This window comes from Panthera pardus, unplaced genomic scaffold (assembly GCF_024362965.1).
Source record: "Panthera pardus isolate Hobbes unplaced genomic scaffold, ASM2436296v1 HiC_scaffold_12, whole genome shotgun sequence".
In the NCBI taxonomy this organism is placed as follows: domain Eukaryota; kingdom Metazoa; phylum Chordata; class Mammalia; order Carnivora; family Felidae; genus Panthera; species Panthera pardus.
The window spans coordinates 84,673,607-84,688,970 of record NW_026526677.1 but is presented as its reverse complement, the minus strand read 5'-3'; positions in this window follow the sequence as shown (position 1 = coordinate 84,688,970).

Genomic DNA, 15,364 nt, shown 5'->3' with positions numbered 1-15,364 from the left:
AGAAAAAGGAGAACAAGAGACAGGATGGATGAAACAAGGCACTGCAGTCAAGGGTAACTACTGGTCTGTCACCCCCTGAGGGCAAAGAGTTTACTAGTTTACTGCTCTCTAGTATCCTAGTACCAGCACGTAGTGGATGTTCAATAGAGATTCGTGGGAAATGAGTGTACAGAAGTGGTAATAAAATGACATGGCTGGCATGTCTGTGGCATAAGGCAGAAGCTTCCATGTTTAGAGCAGAGACTCTGTTAAGGGGGAATGAGAAAATAGGTCAGCTAAGAAAGGTAAGAAGGAGGAGTAGGCAAATAGGAGTAACACAAGTGCGTATAGGGTTAATTAGAAAGGTAAGGAGGGAGGTGGTGAGAAACAAGTCTGGGCCCAAGAAAAAGCTGAGGAGAAAGCTCAAAGCCAAAAGCTCTCCCTTGGCTCAAATAAAACCAATGGGCAAGGAGTTGGGGGGATGGGGAGTGACAAGTAGTCCAATAAATAGTGTGGGAAGGGTCTGTGCTTCTGCTTTGGACCCACAGATGGATGGGCTGGGGATGGGGGAGGAGAACAGATTCTGGAGCCACAGCTGGAGGGCTTTACGGGGTCTATTTCTGGCACACATTCGACCCCCAGACCTCTCATTCTTGGACCCCTCCACATTTAGTTCTCAACCCCCACACAAAAGGGCCTTGTGTGGGAGAGCTAAGAGATGCCAAATGCATCTTTATTCCATTGCCTCCCCCTCCACCCCTTCCCCAGAGCCTTGGCTCCAGTATCGCTCTGCCAGGTGCAGGAAACAGGAAGAGAGGGGCTGGGGACCAGATGTGAGCCAGAGGTCGGCTGGAAATGTCAGCTCCATCCTCCCTGCCTCCAGTCCCCTTACTCTCTGCTGCCTCCTCTCTAACTCCCCATCAGTGACACCCTATCCTTACCCCTTCCCCTTTTGTCCCTGTCCCCATCCTTCTTTCACTGCCCCCTGTATCACAAGACCTCACTTCTCAATCCTCTCTCCTTCTTTTCCTCTCTATTCCTCCCTTTGTTGGGCTTTAGAGTGGTGTGGAGAGCCTGGAGACAGAACTGGATTTATTCTTGGAAAAAACACCCATGGCAGAGGGTACCACAGCAACAAGTTTCCATGGTGCTTGGCCACAAGGTAAATATGCTATGAAGGAGCAATTACTGGACTCAGAGTTAGAAGACCCGAGTTCCATCCCTGACTTACCTCACCAACAACATATCCTGAAGTGACTTGTGTAACTTCCCTAAGCCTCATTGGGAATTCCACAAATGTCCAACCATTTAATCAATAGCTGGCATTCACAAGTACGTATTGAGTACCTGTTATGAGTCAAGCACTCTGCTATGTACAGGACGAGCAATGTAGACATGGTTCTTGCCTTCATATAACTTACAGTTAATAACTAGTAGGGTTGTTCAGAAAACTAGAGTGAGCTAAAGGGTTAACACAATGGCCAGTCCATATTAGGTATTCAAGAGGCACTGTGCACAGAAAATATTTCAGAATCCCAGTAAGGAGAGCAGTCTGGCCTCATATCCCCCGTGATATGAGCTGCTACATACATGTAGCAGCTGCTACAACACTGGTTTAAAATTAGAAGATGCTGCTGAACTTCTAACCTTGCTTGCAGCCCAGTGTCTGTTTCTAGGTGGTTAGAAACTAGGGAACAATGTGAGATACTAAAGATTTATCTGCATAGGAGACAAGATTGCCCAATCTAGGAAGGTTCAGATATGTGGGAGATTCTGGTGGATGTGCTTGAGAAGGGTGTATTCCTGGGGGTAGGATGGGAGAAATATATAAATGGTGATAGGAATTATTTGGGAAAGGAGAATAATTCATCCGGAACCCTGACTTCTGAGGGTTTAAAAGCTAAGCTCCTTCCCCAATCCCTTTCTAGGAAACCAACTTGGAAAATCTTGTGGACTTGGGGGTAGTCACAGATCCCAGGGAAGCCCATGACAGGAGTATCTTATGGAAGAAGGCCAGTTGGGGCACTGAAAAGAGAGTCTCATAGGGAGTCCCAGACAATGAGTTGATAGAAGGAGGAATGTGGAGAGAAGGGGGATAAAGGGGCAGGCTGCCATGACGGCTGCTTTCCTGGCAACTTCCCAAGGTTAATGGAGGGGCACCAAGAAGCCTCTGCAACATTCCAACAAGAGGGAGGCTGGTTTGAAAAGAGCATTTGCTGTGGGGAAAAGGGGCCTTTCTCTGCCCTAGGCTGCTGTTCTTTTGAGGCATGAGTCCTGAGAAAACACACTGGGCAGGGGCAGAATGGATGATTTGCCATTCATCATCAAGGCAAATGATGTACACCTAGAAGACAAGAAGAGGTCAGAAGCTAGGTCAGCTGAGATGATGGTAGCTGAGAAACTTCTATATAAGGAATTCCAGAGCCTAACTGTACCCCATGAACTATGGGTATTTAGAGAAGGGCAGAAAGAGAGAGAAGGGGAGAAAACTGAGTATTAACTGAAAACTGAGGAGTACTTGTAGAGAGAAGGGGGGATCAGGAGTTTACACTGTAGGAGAAGATGTTGACCCTTCCCAAGCTCAGGGCCCTGTGTCTAGGTTGAAGAATTTGACTTAAGAATGCCCAGGCTTTTACCATATGGTAAGTTAAGACAACTAAAACCTCCATTCTACACACACACACACACACACACACACACACACACACATACACCATTGCACACATACCCACTGTCAGGACTCACATACACATATGCAAAATCACACACATAAATGCAGGATGCTCTTATGAACACATTCAAGGCAGAATCTCTTCATATAACCACACATGTGTCATATCTACATCTGTACATATTTACAAAGTCCACATCCTCTTTTTTTGATGTTTATTTATTTTTGACAGAGAGAGAGAGAGAGACAGAGCATGAGCGAGGGAGGGGCAGAGAGAGAGGGAGACACAGAATCCAAAGCAGTCTACAGGCTTTGATCTGTCAGCACAGAGCCCAACACGGGGCTCAAATTTACAGACTGCGAGATCATGACCTGAGCTGAAGTCGGACGCTCAACTGACTGAGCCACCTAGACGCCCCCAAAGTCCACATCCTCTTAAGCTGCTCATAAGGGCAAGTGGATGCCATATCCTCACGCATCACAAGGCCGACACACATTGACCCATAGTTTATATGTATGTGAGATCTCCTGCTTTCCCATACCAGAACTCCCAGCATAGATGTCCCTAGAATGTTCTCTTCCTACTGGCCAATTCATGTCCCAAGGAGACTTGTCCACATGAAACCCACCTTCCTAAAACTCATCCTGAGCCCAGTGTCCAGGTTGCCCTAGACTTCACCCTACATTCTGTCTCTAGGGTGCCCAGCTCCCCACCCCCAACTTGTTATGACGCTGGGTAGCAGCTACCAGCAGGTGGCGCCAGCAGGAGCCTCAAGTAACCAGGATTTGTATTAATGAGAACAAATCCACATTTCTGAGAGGAAAAGTGGTCATGCCAGTGTGTAACCCTCCTTACTGTGTCCAGGGATGAGCCCAGTGAATGGATATACTAAGAGCACCAGGTCAAGGAAAGCCACTCCCAAGGAAGAGGGGAAAGAGGGCAAAAGATGCTGAGTTCAAGAGAAGATGGGAAGCTAAAGATTAGGGATAGAATGGAAGAAGGAGGGAACTGAGAGCATTTCTGTACAATTTGTCAGAGGTTTGGACATGTGTGTGCTCCTGTTTTGTGTGCACATGTGTGTTTTCATGCACATTTGAGTGCCGTATTATATTGCTGATAGGTTACTTGTGTGTCAGTGGATACAGAAGAAGTAGGTGTGAATAGGCTTGAGAGTGCAGGTGTGTGTATGCATCTGTGGGTGCTGCTGTGTGTGGTATGGCTCATGGAGACAAAAAGATGAAGCTGAGCAGACTAGACTCCTCACAACTACAGTGCCATCAGCACCACACACACCACAGTTGTTAGCCCCCTCCCACACACTTTCCACACACACACACTCCAGGGACACACACACACTCTTACACCACCCACACAGACAGGTGCTATGCTGCCACGTACAGACCTGCCCACCCACACACTTTCACACATATATACAGGCCCTGTACAGAACCACAGGGATACATATAGATGCGGCCAAGATGCACACAGAAGGGTGTATTCCTGGGGGTATGATGGGAGGCACACATTGACCCTGCATGCACCTGCACATGTTTGCACACTTGCACATTCTGCGCTGTATGTCCAAACTCTCAGTACTCCACGCCACTCACAGGAAAAGGGGAGAGAGGTTAATAGATAGTAGATAACTCTTCTAGTCTGTAAAGCATCCTAATTTCTGTTCCTATGGGGATTAAAGAGAAAAATATGAAATCTGACAACTTCTTTGTCTGAGGATTGTGGGAACACATGAAACAACCACTCTACACACCCCTCTACCAGAGTCAGGAGCAGCAGTGGTAACTCCCTGGCCCACAGGTCCTGCAGAGATCCCTCAGCACTGTGGACAGCGCCTCAGCTAGCAGGAACCTGTCAACCCAGAGCAGTTCTCAGAGCTTCAGGGCACTGGAGCTCCCTTATCTGCATCCAGAAGGGCAACTGAAGTCAGACACATCCAAATTCCAACTCCTTTGACTAGAGTTGGAACTCCCCAGCACTGTTCCTGGCACACATCAGAGGAAACTATAGAAATAATACCTGCTCTGGGGTCCATACCCATGAATTCCAGACCAGACAGTGAACAGTCTGTGCAAAGAGTATTGATGGGCTTGGTAATATGGCATTGCTGTGTTGTGGGGCCATAAGCCAGTCGATTTGGGTTCAACCCCAACCTTTTCAAAATTTAGCTCTGAAACCTAGGCATATCGCTTACCCCATCTAAGTCATGGTTTCTTCTTCGGTTGGCCTGGAATAATAACAATAATGAAAATAATGCTAATTTTGATCCCCACACCCCAGGCCCTGTTATAAGTACCTCACAAAGATTAAATCAATGGGGCACCTGTGTGACTCAATTGGTTGAGTGTCTCACTCTTGGTTTCAGCTCAGGTCATGGTCTCTCAGTTCATGAGATTGAGCCCTGCATCGGGCTCCACACAGATGGTGCAGAGCCTGCTTGGGATTCTGTCTCTCTCCCTCTCTCTCTTCCCCTACCACTACACTCTCTATCCATCTCAAAATAAATAAACTTTAAAAAATAGTAAATCATTAAATCCTCATGACATTAAAAATTGGTTATTGTCCCCATTTTATAGAAGAAGAAATGAAAGCACTTGCTTAAGATCATACCAATAGTAGAAACAGAGACAGGATTGGAACCCAGATAGTCTGCCTCCAGAATCTGTGTTCTTAACCATGACACTGCATTACCCCCTTCACAGTGAGTGGTGTGCATCAAATGACATCACGGGTATAAAAGTAGTTAGAAGATGGCAAAGCATTATACAAATCTGAAGGTATACTGTTATACATCTCAGCCAGGCTCAGCCTATGAGTAATTGCACAAGGAGTGAGAAGCAAGATGAATACAGGAAACAGGATGGGGATGGGTGCCATCTGGGACTGGCACATCACATGAAGAAGAGAGAAATGGGTAGAGGATAGACCAAAGGAGCAAGCAGCCATGAGTATCTTTGCATGGCTTTTCACTCTTAACCCATTACTAGCCTGGAGGTCAAACTACTGTATAAAACATTAAGAAGGTCATTTTCAAGTCATCCTGAAATGTTCCTCTTAATTTTAACCATGGTCTCACCAGCTCCTTTCCCCCTCTACACCTTCCATTACCACTCCTCGACCACAGTCCCTAGTGTAAAACATGTCACCTACTCTGTGATATATTTGAGGATCGTGGTTATGGGGAACTGCTGTTATTGCAAGAGCATCCTAGGGAAGTGCAGTCAAGCCAAGTGGCCCCTATGGATCAGAGCATGTCTCTCTGCTATCTGAAAGAGGAGGATGTGGAGACCAGGAACTTTGTTAGCAACTTATTTCAGGAAAGAGAGACCTCTGGACACTCTCCCTGATCCCCCCTCCCCCGGCTCATCCTGATATGACCTACTGCTTTCTGGAGAAGACTCTCTAGTTCTCAAAAAAGAACTCTTCTATGTACATGAGGAAAACTCCATCTTTTTGGAAGTTCCACATCTCTCATCCTGGCTGGCTACATTTAAGACTGAATAGTCACTGACCAGGGAGGGAGAGTCCTTCAAACCTCTTACATTATGCCACCTCTTACTTTTTCCCCAATTCTCCTGTTCTTTACAGAATATCCTCCAGCCTAGTTATTCCTCTCTTCTTCTCCTGGCTGATGAATCCATTAGAGCAGAGTTCTTTTCTTTTGACGCTCAAGCTGGCAAAGTGAACCCAAGCATTTAATAGGAACGACTGTGAGTCTGACACCAATAACAGTGCAGTGAAGGCACACAAGCACTCCTGGATCTCTATATGATTCTTGTTCCCTTTCCATTTCCTAACATAATTTCTCTACAACTAAAGCTGGACCACCCCCTACCACTGTCTATGAAGGCTATGCTATCTCCTTCTCTAAGTCCAGTCGAAACACTGTGAGGGAGTCCCAGTAAACCTCAGAAGAGCCTGGGTTTTAAAGAATTGTCATTCCACCCTTCCCTCTTTATTCATGGCTTAGAGAGTCCACTCTCTCCAGCAGCTTCCCTTCCTTCTTCCATCTGCCACAGGCAGACAAGATGCCCCACCATTTATGTTTCCTCTTAGCTGTTCCTTGACCTGAGCTGGAACTAGCTGTTTTCTAACATCCTCCCTCCTCTTCCCACTCCTTAAAGTCGTGTTTCTCCAAACATGGCTCCTGGACTACCTGCCCTAGGATCACGTAGAGCATATAATTAAAAAAGATTCTGGGCCCCATCTCAGCTCCACCTCAGACCCACTGAATCAGAACCTCTGGGGGTAGGACCTGAGAACCTGCAGCCTGCAATGCTTCCTGTGGCTCAGGCATACTACAATTTGAGGAACTACTGCCCTAATAGAGTAGAAACCATCCTCCAAAGCTTCCGGGTTACTTTTTTTCTCATTAACCTTCACCCCAGATGAGTAAAAGTCATACACATGCATATCTGTGCCTTATTTGAGAATCACTGAAATGGGAAAGCCCCTATTACAGCCTAGAGCTGGTTCTGAGCTATTATCCCACCTCTACACCTAAATCCTTATGGGAGATTAGGCAAGTCACTCTGCACATGTGCCTCTGTTTCCTTATCAAAAAATGGGGGCATGATACTTATGTTTTCACCTCATAATTACGTTGTAAGATTCAAATGAGTAAAGAAGAGTGAAAGGTTGTTGAAAAGCTAGAAGTCTTAAATAAAAGACATATGTTTTTATTATGCAAGAGATGCATGGGAGTGAAAGATATAGTATTCATCAAGAGATACTGTTCCCACACTGCAGATAAGCAAGGGCAGAAAAGTGAGAAGTTCCCTCCAGTCTCCATTACTCCATGGGTGATCCTTTCAGAACCTGTCCTGAGCCTGGTAGAAAAAGGAAAGTAGAGTTGGCATAATAGGTACAAGGGAGAATGCCCTGGATCCACTTAAATAAGTCTCTTCTCCACCATACTCTACCAGTCTGCCCCTAGGCCAGCAGCCCCATCAAGGGCAGTGGGCCCAGCCCTTGGCGTCAGCTCCTCTCCCTCTAATTACTTTTCACACACTCTGGCTCCAGGCCTTCTAACCAAATAACAATTGATTCTTCACTCCTCCTGGATCAATGCCATCGACCCAGAACAAGGAGGATGAATCCAAACTCACCCTCTAGGAAACCAATGGCCCAAGGCAAAACCCAGCAGAGAGATCTACCTACCCAAACTTTGGCACATACATGCACACACACACATGGCCACACACACATGTATGCACAGAAGGCACATGAATGAGGATGTGCATGAAATGCACTGGGTCACGAATAGATATTCTTATCTATACACATATATACCTAGATATTCTCATAAATGTCTACACATGTGTACACAAACACACACATATATTCATACATGGGGGCACATACACATGCCATTGACTAGGAGAAGGCCCTTTTGGAACCACAGAAAGCATCTTTTGGCCAAGTGTTGAACAGAATTCTGGCTCCTTGCCAGCCCCCTTTCCACCTGCCCTCTGAGCTGCACACTCAGGAGCACGCACTGCCTGTGAGTCATGGTATGATGAGCCCAACACGCTTATGACACACACCTCCAGCAGAAGCTCTTCTGCCAGTTGTGTGGGACTCTGGCTCCCACTCCTCTGGGATGTGCCCTGCCTGCTAATCTCTTCAGGGGTGTTGGAGAAATGCCCAGCCACTTCTATACCAGACAGAGCCCATTATAACTCAGCTGGACTTTCTCTACACCTCCATCCTCAGAGGAGCCTGGAGTACCTCTGCACCTGAGGCCCCAAACAACAGGAAATGAGGTGCCAAGCCTTACAGAAGCCAATGCAGAATGACAGCCACCAGCCTAATACCATCAGGCGTAGATATGGGGACACAAATAGAATGTCAAATACAGAGTAGAGAGAATACAGAATGGTACCACACATTCAAAATAGTGCAAGCACATGACTACACTACCCCCTGCCCTTGAGGTCAAGCTTGTCTACTCTCCCTTACACATATACTCAGGCCACTGGCACATCCACCTCTGGGTCAAATCACAGAAATGCAGAACATCAGAAGTATAAAAGGCCTTAGAGATTTTTAGATCATTGTCTCTTCATTCTCTCAATGCCTAAATTTCCTTAATGACTTTCTCAACAAGTGACTGTCCATCATACTGAACATGTTCACTGGGACACCTTGGGGAATGGAGGACTCTTATTAAGCAGCTTGTTTTCTGGCTGAACAACTATAAAATTCTCTCAACATAGAGTCACAATCTTCCTTCCCATAATGTCCACCAATTGGCATGAAGAAGAAGGAAATTAATTGTAAATGTTTGGTTGTCTTACTGAAACTGCTTACAAGAAGGAACACTGTCTTATACTTCTACTGACATTCCTCAATATGAGACTTTGTGCAGATGTTGAAAACCCAGACATCGGATGCTATCTGACCCTTGGAAGGATGTGCAGGTGATCTTAACCTCCCATATGTAAGAAGAAGACCTTGAAAATCCTGATAGTTTTCAACCTATTGAAGAAGCACAATTGAGCTTTTGTTTCTAATTTTATCTACTAATTTTCCTATGTGACAATAAGGAAATTCTTTCTTGGGACCCTCTGGGCTCAGCCTTCCCCAAAATAAAATGAATTAATGGGATTAAAACAGATGATGATGTGTCTAAGGTCTGAGAACATTTTCAGTGTTTTGTGTGCCTGTACATTGACACCAAAGCCTTGGCTCCAGCACTAGAATCAGAAACTTCCCACATGAGGAAGTCTCTGAATTTGTGTTCTCCAAGTGCATGGTTTAAAAATTCTCTGTGTAATCTATTGCCATTCCTCACTCACAGAGAGTGTTTCCAACCCCTCCCATAAGGGCCTGAGGACCATCAGTTATGCCCCCGCTGCCTCCACACCCCCCACTACCTCTAACTGCTTGGACTGAGGAGCATTTCTTGCCATTTACCTGTCACTTGCAAGCCAGTAGAGGGTCATCTGATACAGAATCACCCACCATGTGAATTAGATCCCACACACTACATGTAGTTGCATAAGATTTGAAAGACAAACAAGAGATGGAGGTGATCTTTGTGGAGCTTCTGATGGTTATCAAGGCCATAGTAGTATTACAGGAGTTTTCAGTGTTCATTCTTCATTTTCCACGTTTCAAAAACAGTAGCAACAGCTTCTTTATCTGACTGCTTAATCCCTGGATTCTACTGTCTATTCTCCCATCTCCAGATCTCCAGAGGCTTCTGGAGCATGGTAGTTCCAATGGTAGTTTCAACCTTGATGTGCTTAGTCCCAGTGACACCTCAGAGGTGCAGCATCCCTAATTTTGCATTGCTGTAGGAGTCGTTTTAATAAGCTCAATACTGTATCTGCTTCTTCTGCCTTTATAACAATTGTGTAAGATCCTACATTTCTGTATTAAACCCCTTTCTGCTTTAAATATCTAGAGTGGAAATTTTTCATTCACTTAATCTTGACAGACAAGGTGAAGCAGGGTTAAAAACAGTTTTGTTCTAGAGCTCAGTTCAACAAATATTTAATAAGCACAAACCATCTTGACACTCTACCCATAGAGACACATAAGGCACAGTTAAGCAAGGTCCTGACATGGTGGGATAGGAAGGGCATAGGAGAGCAGAAGTTTTAGTATCCACCCAGGCAGCCAAGCTGAAGGGAGAGAGGCATGAAGAAGAAAGGCAGCCTCTGGAGGCAGACAGATGGGGTTGGATCCTGGCTCTGGAGGTTACCACTGAATGAACTTGGGCAAGTTGCCTACTCTGTCTAAGTTTCAGTTTCTGTGCTTTACTCTTGCTATTCCTTCTCTGCTTTGTGCTTGTTATTCATTCTTCAAGATACAGGACAGATGTCCTCTCCCTGAGGTCTTCCTGGATCTCCTCCCTCAATGCCTCTGTTCTATGCTAACCTATCTCCTGACCCTTTCCATGTGGTTCATGGAAAGTGTTCAGTAGATTGAATTAATCTGATTCATTCTTTCCATATTCTCTCTCTGTCTCTCTCTCTCTCTGTCTCTCTCTCTCTCTCACACACACACACACACACCTCACTGGAGTAAACTATGTCTAAGGTCGGGTTTCCTAGGTGTAGGACTTGAGATGTCAATTCTTGTGCAAGGGATTTATTTATGGAAGGCTCTCAGAATATACCTAAGAGAAGCAAGGCAAGCAGTATGTGTAGGAGAAGAAACCAAGGAAGAGTGGAGTTTCAGCTAAAGTTCTGGAGTTCTGCAGCATGAACTCCATGGGCACCGCAGAGCTGTCCCACCTTGAGGAAAGAGGGATTGCCCTTTGTAATCTGTATTGATCACACTACATTGTCCCAGGTTGGGGGCATAACCTCCCAAGAATTTTCTTGCAGGGAAGGGTACAGTTATAAACCAATAATGCCCAACACTCACGGAGCAACTAGGGTGGGTATTCCATCCCGATAAAGGGATTAGGAAAACACCAACTGCAAGAGATATAAAATAGCAAATGCATTGCAGTATCCTAAAGAATAAGAATTGGGCAGGTGGGGTCAAGGGAAAGATAGCAGGTTCCTAATCAAGTTGCCTTCCTCCTCCCATCAGCTGAGCCAGAGCTTGGGCAAAGCAGATTCCCACCAAGACAACAACATGGTCATAACAATGAATTGGCTATGTTTGCAGATGTTTAGGGATTAATAGCAAGCTTATTAATTAAGCAACATAAAGCTGCAGGATGTTTTTTTTTTATTATTATTTACCACAAACAGAGCTGTTGTTTTGGTTACAATGAATTCTAAACTGTGTGGTCAGACCTGGGGGCCCCCAAAGGGCACAGTGGGTGGAAGGTACCTGGAGCTGTGCTTTGGCAGAGAGCATGACACTCTGCCTGAAATGCTTTCCAAAGCCACACTGTCTCAGTTTTTCCCAGGATACAATGGAGTGTCTGGCCCATCCTCTTTTTGACTAGCCCGTAGGGAGGCCTCCTTCCTCCCCAGCTGGGAGTCAGTGTTGTTCTATCCAGAAGCCAGGAATGGACAAGAAAAGTTTTGTGTCCAGAATGCAGTGGCAGCCTTGTAAAGACACACATAGCAAATAGAGAATGTATTGCCTGAACCAGTCATTAGCCCAGAAAGAGAAAAAGCAATGCTGGCCAAAGCTGGCCTTCCCCCAGAGAAGAGACACAGTCCAGCAGCCTGTAGGGTGACCTGTATCCTTGCACTTTGGCAAGGAGGGACAATGCCACAATGACCTGATGCCTAGGATTCCGTGCCCCGGAGCCTTACATAAGGACCATACAATACCTACCTTCAAGTGAAACTCTAATCTTAGTTCATTAGATTTTTTCTCACCTGTAAGCCAGAAATCTTTTGTCCTACAACCCCTACAACAGACTTCTTTGGGAATCCAGACTCACCAAACCAAGAAAAGAAGTGCTCTGGGAAATTCTGCAGAGTGTTTTATAATCTGATCTTCTTCCTCTACCTTCAGCATTACTGCCTTCTCATCTCTGCCTTTTCTTGCCCTAATGGAGTAGGTGGTGATTCTTCTCAGAACAGAATTGGCCCAGGGGAGAAACTCCTCTAGCCAAGAAGAGAAAGTGACAGCAACAGGTCCCAGAGAATATGTCTGTCTGGAGATGTTGAATGCCAGAGCAGTGAAACCTGACCTGGCCCCTGCCAGCCCCAGGTCTCTGGCAGGGTGCCCCCACTCTGTTCCCAAAGAGACAAGACAACTGGTGACTTCCTGCTCACTAGCCTGGCATTGTGTGAGCCATAGTCAGATTGACTCTTATTTATAGCATTGAGCCAGAACATTGGAGAAAGGGTCATTTTTGCAATAGGATCATTCCTCATATGGCAATAAACTTCTAGAAATGGAGCTTTAAGCCAAGAAGATGAGACTTGGGCTCCAAGGAATTAAGAAAGATGGTGATGATGGGCCTGGGGTGGGAAGAAGGGAGTACCAGGGAGCAGAGCACATACAAGCGTATGGTCTGCCTGGATCAAATGGTGGGCCCTGGTCAGTCTCTCACACTAAAATCTACCCTTATTACCTTTCACATCCCTCATGTCCCCCATTCAGCATCACCCACTTACCTCTTCAACCTCTGCAATGCTGCTTCCTCTGTGGCAATCACAGCATTGGCTCCACTCCAAAGACTGTTCCTTCTTAAGTCATTTTCTTAAGCAATTTCTGAAAACTAGAAAGGTAAGGCTTAGTGAATCTGGGGTCATACAGAGAGGCCAAGCCACTCAACCCCCTACCTCTAGAAATTTACACCTCCTAGAATGTAAGGTATTCTCCTATTACTATGTATAAGTCATGTTAAGACAGAAGATTATGCTTGGCCAGGGACCCAGAGCTGGCTTGCCTACATCTTGCCCTGCCACAGCCACTGTTAACTTCATGCCACCCCTGTAGTGTTCCCGCAGAAAGAGATGCCTATGTGGAGGGCAAAGCCAAGCCAAAGCATGCTCTTGAAGTTTGTGCTGCAAACCCTAAAACAACCCCTGGGGAGCAGTCTATACACATAGAGGTCTCCTTTGGCCAAGAATGAAGGCAGGTGTTCTTCCTTTTCTCTCTAGGTCTACACCCTCTTGACCAGAGAAGAAAGAGGACTCCAGAGCAAAGCACAAAATGAAAACAGAGCATTTTTCTTTAGGCCCCTGCCAGGAATCCACAAGTCAGGACACTTCACCAGTAGAAGAGGAAGAAAGTCGTAGGCTTCACAGTCCTAAGGAAAAGAGACCATACTTGTAGCACCTTGGCCCCAAACCATCCTTTCCCTTGGCCCATGGAAATAAATCTTTTTTTTCCACTTGTACATGAAATAAGGGAGGGTATAATGGGGTAGAGGAATCCTGAAGCTTCCCCTGGTGTCCCAGGTAAGCTGAGTCCCTAGGTCAGTCATCACTTCCCTGCATAAACCTGTTAGGAATCTGACTGTATCTCCAGTGTCTTCAGGGTCCTCTTACTCTCACCTGAGCTAACATGATGAGAAGCCAAATTACTGATGCTGTGGGAGGCTTCAAATGGTGTTTCCTGTGGGTATTATTTCCAGCCTAATGTTGTATTAACATAGCTCTGCTTGGTGATTACTATATTATTATATATTAATATATATTAATCATAGGATAATGATGCATACTCACCTTGCTTCTCTCCTCAGTCAGTTAGATCCTACCTAAAGCCCAAGGCACAACACCTGCTCTCCCTGAATCTGCACCCCCATCCCACCCTCAGGGGTCAACCTTGGGCTTAGCACCCCTTCTTACAGGTAAAGTCAGAGGAGGATAATTTTGTGTGTGTTTGTCTATGTGCCAAGCTAACAGTGTCCAAAGCTGGAGTTTGGAGCCCATGAGTCTGGACTACCAATTAGCCCTCTTTCTTACCCTTAATTGAGGAAAGGTCTTGAAGGCAAAATAAGGTCCAGAAGAAATGAAAGATGGCTTTGATGGCTTTCTGGGTCCAGAAGAAGGAGAAAAAGACTGGAGCTATGGCAATTTGAGCCTTGTTAACTCATCCAAGTACTGATTTAGCATTACTTTGTGCCAGCATTCATTCATTCATTCATTTAGTAAATATATGTTCAGCCTTTATTTGACAAGTATTTTTTTGAGGCAAAGAAAGAGATCCTGCCCTCATGGAACTTTATTTCTAAAATAGTTTCCATGACAGGACTCAGAGATACAACAGTGAAAGGTTGTTGTTCTTTACCACTTACTGAAGACAGTCAAACCAGTCACTTAAGGGTGTGGTCCAGGTCCTCACTGGGACACTGACTTAGAAGGAGAGAAAGATACCCCGAAGGGAGAAGACTAACTCCCTGACATCAAGGAATATATAATCTAGTAAAAAAGAAGTACAAATGAACATATTACAACTGATGAGGCACCAAAGAACCAAGGGAATGTGCCACTGAAATGAGCCTGATGAAGATGTCATAAGAGTATCTGCTCCAAGGAGTCAAAGCCTATGCCTGTGATTTATACTTTTCCCTTGAAGGCCTGTGCCTTTCTTCAGGAGTCTTTGTATATCATGAAGGCCATTTATACATGCACACCCACAATATGACCAGGGCACAGACCACACCCAGACATAGGGTATAACATCCTGTGCTTAATGGCTGTTAATGATGGTAGAATGAAAAGAAGGAAGCTAGTGGTGGTGATGATACCAGAGATAAGAGGATTTCCTAGGCAGGAGAATTGGTAACCTGGAGATAATATAAGCATATGCAAAGATCAACCCACACCAATTTATTCACAAGACATGTGCACTACAGGGAATTTGTTCATCTTACTCATCTTTGTATCCTCAAGTAAGCACTCTACAAGATGGCTCTCAATGCTCTTGGACTTCTTGTATCCATGTTTTTATACAGTTGCCTTCCTTAGGGCTGACCAGTGTTTCCAACAGAGCGCTATGGATGTGATGGTATGCAACTTCCAGTGTTGGATCATAAAGGTATTGTGGCTTCTGCCTTTGTCTCCTGAATTACTCACTTGGAGGAAGTCCTTGCCATGGAGAGGAAATGAACACTTCCACCAGGAACCAGAGCCATCTTGGCAACATGTGAGTAAGCCACTTTGGAAACGGGTCCTCCAGCCCCAGTCAAGGTTTCAGATGATGACAGCCCAGGCTGACACCTGATTATAATCTCATGTGAGACTCCAGGCTAGGACCACCTAGCCAAGCCACTCCTGAATTCCTGATCCACAGATACTATGAGAGATAATAAATGTGTGTGA